Raw genomic sequence first — 6401 nt, 5'->3', positions numbered from 1 at the left:
TCAAGGTGGGTTTTTTTGCAGCGCTGCAACTGAGGAGTTTTTGCACACAAAGTGGCTTGGCAGTGTGTGCACGGCTGCAGTTTGAGCACAAAAAGCTGCTTTACTGCGCAGAAACTTGCCAGTGTAGACAAGCCCGAAGACCTTCCACCCCCACCCCTTTGCTCACCATTCCCCTGATCTTTGGATCTGGTATAGAGCACAGCCCCTCATCTCCAGATAGACCCCCTTGCTGCAAGTTGTTGACAAGGGGCAGGAAGTGGGAGCGGCCATGGCTTTACCCCTTTGTAAACTGGTGTGGCCACGCCTCTGAGGGAAGTCATGCCTCTTCGCAGTCTGGTCTGCTAGAGTACTCTCACAACCAAGAAAAGTGGGAATTAGCGGTATTAGGCCCTGGCCTTCAAGTAGGGCAGGGCAGCAAACAGTCAGGGCTCTGGCCTGCAGTCAGGCAGAGCTGTAGCACCAAGCACAGTCTATGGGGCTCAGGCAGGGGATGAGCACCAAGCACAGTCTGTTGTCCTGACTCTGGTGGGTGACAGACAAACATAGGGCCTCTTGGCCTACAGAGGGGGAAGTACTGCCCTAGGGGTGGGATGGCAGGGGGACATGGGCCTACCCAACGCCACTGTGTCCCAGCCCAGGGCCCTAACAGTGGCAGGGTGGTCTGCCTCTGAGCCAGTGGGGAATCCACCCACATCACTGACTGTTTCCGGTGGCACCACAGCCAGACGGTCTGGTTCCCCTGGGCTGCTTCCTACTCTCCCCCTCAGGTGTACCTGCATCCAGGGGTCATCCTCAGTCTTCCAGGGATATACCACCAAAGGTAATGGTAGCAGCTGCTAGGGTCAGGGCTCTCTGGAAGCTTGGGCAGGTCCTCAGGGCAGCAGCGGTTCTCCTGAGCATCCTGCCCCAGCAGTGGGGAAGGAGCGTCTGTCTACCTTGGCAGCTCTTTCTCAGCTGAGCTGCTTGGCCGGCCTTTTCCACTTCCTCTTCCTGTCCCACCCCTCCGCTTCCAGTGTGTGGGGCGTGGCCCTCCTGGTTCTGCCCACCAAGTGGCTTGCGACATTCCCTCCGAGTCTGCTTTCTCGCTACACCTCTCCACTAGCTGACCAGAATAGCCAACCAGTTGTGCGGTGGATGGAAGTAGACTGCACTAATTTCATGTTCACAGACTGAAGTACTTCCTGTTACAAGGGTGAGAGTTCTGAGACTCGGTCCTTCCTTAGGCAGCTAATGGGATGAAGCAGATACACACTGCCCCTCACTCAGGGCTGGGAGTAAAGTCTCAATCTAGCACTAAAACAGACATCCATCTACTAAGAATGGATTAAAAATTGTGAAACTGATCCTTGCATAATGCAGAGAGATGGGAAACAAAGTCCCACTGGAACCAAATGATTCTACAGTGCAAAGTTCCTTCCCTCTACCTTTTACTTTTTCTTATCAATTGGGTGTCTTAGTAATGCTGCTGGAAGGAAAATTCTTGCATGACCCAATATGCAAATCTAGCTGTGGGGAAGGCCGGTGGGCATTTAACTTGTATGCAGTTGTGTCCGGAAGAGGAGCTGCTGTTATTTTTTAAATATTTTTGAGAGCTCTTGGGGATTCCAGGTGCTTTTATGCCTCTGAAAAGTAGGTCAGTCGGCACAGATGTAGCCTAGTAGGTCACTTAAAATGTCAGTGATTAGGCTTTTCAGGACACTTAAATTAAGTTTGTGTAGCTACTGTATTTTAAAGGCCCTCCAAGCCCTATGTGGGGGCCTTAATAAATCCAGCCTTTTTAATTAACACTGAATGAGCCTATCTGGGTTATTATCTTATAAACCTCAGAGCAGTACAAACCAGCCATCATATAAAATCTGAGGCTTTTAATTGAGTAAGACAGTTATAGAATGTTAATTAATTATCATGTCATCATTAAGATATTCTTTGTGATTAACTGCTATATAATATGTTTATTGCCCAGCCATTAACCTCAAATAATTAAAATATTTTAGTATTGCACCAACATGCAATAATTATTCTATTTAATTTAACTGTGCTCTTGAGAACCTTAGCCTGATGACTATCAATAATAAAGGTGTGACAACCACAGGAGTGCTAGCGAGAGGCTGGGCTTTATTCCTGACTTCATAGGTAAAGGTTACAATAGGTTATTGCTCTGTAGCAACATTGGTGTCAATATCCACTGTGTTTACTGTCGTTACATAGTGCCTGATCCAAAGCCTGTTGAAGTCAGTGGAGAGATTCCCACTGACTTAAATGGACTTTGAATCAGGCCCTTACACCAGATTAAAACCTTGTCTTCACAGGTATAAGGTAGGGTGTGAATTTAAGCCACTATAGTTACACCAGTATAATGTGTGGCCACTCTTATTCTGGCATAAGAATGAATGCCTTTTCCCGGTTTGCTTATGTCACTTTGGAAGTAGTATAAAATAAGCACCCTCCCCCAAGCCACTCTTATACCAGAATAAGAATATCCACATGGGGGATTTAGCCATATCAGTTTAATTATACTGGTACAACTGGAAAAATATCCTATGTAGACAAACCCTTAATCTGAAATAATTTAACTGAAGTCAGTGAAGTTACACCAATGTAAACTTGGTATAAGTGAGTTTAGAATAGGTTTCCTGTGATTTTACTTACCCAGGGCTGTCTATCTCTTGGTCCCTTAAGAAGAATTTTTCTCTGGGGACCCCACTCTCCTGGCCAGCTATAGACATCCTGGTGTATGTGTCCACAGCTTTGGAGTTTGGTGACAAGAAGAATTCCAACTGGCTAGATAGCACATAAAGCCAGGTACCTCACTCAGTCTGGGGAGAATCTTACTTGTCTAATTGTCCCACTGAAGTGAATGGGACTGTGACAGGATCCCCAAGGTGCAGCCTGGGACCATGGGACTGCTGTGCCCCCTTAACGCTCCAGCCTGGGCTATCTCTCAGAATGCTTTGCTAGTGACAAGCAGCAAACCCCTCCAGGCGCTGTTATCACTCAGCACAACCACATGTGGAGCCCCACACCCAGCTAGATTGTATGAATGCTCCCAGAGCCACTCATGAATCATACAGAGAAGGGCACCAGCCAAATCCCCCCAGCTCCCAGCCTTGTACCTCAGGAATATACCGTCTTGCACTGCTCAAGACGAGCAGTCCAAATTTATTTTCCATTCATCGATGGAAAGTGACATACACTAGCCTTTGTAAACCTGAGCAAACACCCTTACCCTTACTTCAGGAAAACTCACTGGTAAAGATAAACAATTAAACAAATTTATTGACTACAAAAGATAGATTTTAAGTGATTATAAGTGATAAGCAAAAAGAGCAGTTACCAAAAGAAAATGAAATATAAGCATGCAGTCTAAACTCTCAACCCTATTAGACCGGGCAACGTTTAGAGTAAGTAGTTTTTCTCACCCCACTGGATATTGCAGTTCAGAGTACGCAGGTTTCACCCTTGAAACCTGGGCCAGTCTCCTCTGTTGGAGTCTTCAGTCTTCTGAGTGTCCTTGCAGCATAGGTGGGGAAAGGAGAAAGGCGAAGCATGTGGCCACTGTGTTCTGTTTTATACCCTTAGTCCATGTGTTTGGAGAACACAAGTCCAGGCATGTCTGGCTGGCACCGCTGATTCACAAGATGAAGCAATACCCCTGGTGTGTCTCCTTTGAGTGAGTCATTGAATTGTAACTCCTCTGCTGAACAATGGCTGGTAATATCTGTTCAGCTCCCACCCGGGGGTTGGTTACCTCCCTTGTCATTGTCTCTGGAGAGCTAGTACCTGGGCGTTTCCCAAACTCACTGCATATTTTAGTGACAGCCATACGAAACAATTTTCGTAACTTCATATGCCCTAATGATATACATATTTAGATACAACGATGGCTTTCAGCGGATCATAACCTTTCCCTGATACCTCTCATGGACTGCTTTATATGAAATATCACAATTGTAAATCAATGATGAATATGGGGGTTACAGGGCACTCCCCCAAGGTATAGAATGTCACATTCACCAGATAAGGTATTACTGAAAGTGAGCAAGGGAGGAAAAAAATAGGCCCATAGCAAATACCCTGCTTTGAATTAGGGCCAACCCATTGGCTTGTTCTTCACAGCACTCCTTAAATGTGGTTCAGTGTCTAAAATTGGCCCTATATTGAGGTTGGCTGATTTTCTAATGATATTTTTCCCTGTTACAATTCTCACTTGGGACAACAAATGGTTGCCTCTTCAGCTGCCTCCAATGTTCCAGGCCAGCTAGCAGGAGAGAATGATGGAATAACCACAGACTTCCCTTCTCCCTCAGGGCTCCAGTGCTGGCCTCTTCTGTTGACAGCCTGCTGGCTCCAGGATCATCCAATGCTCTCTAAATTTGGTAGGAGAATCCTCTGACCCATAACTATATTTGCCAGGAGCTTCTGAGAGTATTCTTGAAAGAAACAGTTAGGGTCTAGTGGGATCTGTTCAGAGGGCATGATTAATTATTTTTGAGCAATTGAGTTTGTGGAGGGGAGGGTAGGAAGGAGAAGAGATAATGGGAAAAATCTCTTTCTATAGCTTTATTACAGCTGAATGAATAATTCACAAAGGATAAATTATTTGCTAGAGTCAGCCTCTTTCCCTGCTGGAGGATATTCTGTGAGTAAATTGAGAAGTCCTCAGATTTGCCTGTTCAAGTTTATGTGATATTAGATGTATTTCTCTGCAGCTTGGTTATGATTGTCAGAAATTCAAGCTGCATCGCTTTGTTGCAATTTGTCAGATTGTCACATGGAATGATTTCTGTACTCTGACTGGATGAATGCAGTGCACTTCTGGTATGTGTATTGGCACTTGCAAATCATAGAATTTGTTTTTTGAGAATGAACATCCAGTTTAACGTGATCACTTGAATATAGGTAGGAAGAAAACACATACAAGGGTGCAAGCATTATTGAACAGAGCTTCATTCTATCCTGTATCACTACCACTGGAGCAGAGTTTAAATGTCAGTATTCAGATCTGGATTCTGAAAACTTCAATGATTTACAGATACTTGGATGTGGGGCTTGGGTTTGGGCCTGTCTCTCAATTTTAAACTAAAAATGGTAAGATTATAATCAGTTCATGGGGAGTTAGATCAGGTCCCAATTAAGAGGCTGATGCTATGATCCTTATTCACTTTGAGTAGCACTTACTCATGCAATGTAAATAGTACTACTCATGTGCATAAGTACTGCTCAACATGGGTAAGGGTTGGAGAATACTGCCTTTTAAGAAGATAAGAGCAGCCATATTGGGTCAGACCAAAGGTCCATCTAGCCCAGTACCCTGTCTTCTGACAGTGGCCAATGGCTGGTGCCCGATAAGCAATGAACAGAACAGGTAATCATTAAGTGATCCATCCCCTGTCACCCATTCCCAGCTTCTGGCAAACAGAGGCTAGGGACATCATCCCTGCCCATCCTGGCTAATAGCCATTGATGGACTTTTCCACCATGAACTTATGTAGTTCTTTTTTGAATCCTGTTATAGTCTTGGCCTTCACAACATCCTCTGGCAAAGAGTTCCACAGGCTGACAGTGCGTTGTGTGAAGAAATACTTCCTTTTGTTTGTTTTAAACCTGCTGCCTATTAATTTCATTTGGTGACCCCCTAATTCTTGTGTGATGAGAAGGAGTAAATAACATTTCCTTATTTACTTTCTCCAAACCAGTCATGATTTTATAGACCTCAATCATATCCTCCCTTAGTCGTCTCTTTTCCAAGCTGAAAAGTCCCAATCTTATTAATCTCTCCTCATACAGAAGCTGTTCCATACCCCTAATCATTTTTGTCGACCTTCTCTGAACCTTTTCCAATTCCAATATATTTTTTTGAGATGGGGCGACCACATCTGCACACAGTATTCAAGATGTGGGCGTACCATGGATTTATATAGGAGCAATATGATATTTCCTGTCTTATTATCTATCCCTTTCTTTATGATTCCCAACATTCTGTTTGCTTCTTTGACTCCCGCTGCACATTGAGTGGATGTTTTCAGAGAACTATCCACAATGACTCCAAGATCTCTTTGAGTGGTAACAGCTAATTTAGAGCCCATCATTTTATATGTATAGTTGGGATTATGTTTTCCAATGTGGAGTACTTTGTATTTATCAACATTGAATTTCATCTGTCATTTTGTTAGTCTCAAAGGTGCCACAGGACCCTCTGTTGCTTTTTACAGATTCAGACTAACACGGCTACCCCTCTGATATCTGTCATTTTGTGACCCAGTAATCCAGTTTTGAGAGATCCCTTTGTAGCGCTTTGCAGTCTGCCTGGGAATTAACTATCTTGAGAAGTTTTTTATCATCTGCAAATTTTGCCACCTCACTTTTCCAGATCATTTATGAATATGTTGAATAGGACTGGT

The sequence above is a fragment of the Trachemys scripta genome, chromosome 1, assembly GCF_013100865.1.
Source record: "Trachemys scripta elegans isolate TJP31775 chromosome 1, CAS_Tse_1.0, whole genome shotgun sequence".
Taxonomy (NCBI): domain Eukaryota; kingdom Metazoa; phylum Chordata; order Testudines; family Emydidae; genus Trachemys; species Trachemys scripta.
The sequence above is the reverse complement of the archived record's forward strand: the minus strand, read 5'-3'. Positions refer to the sequence as shown.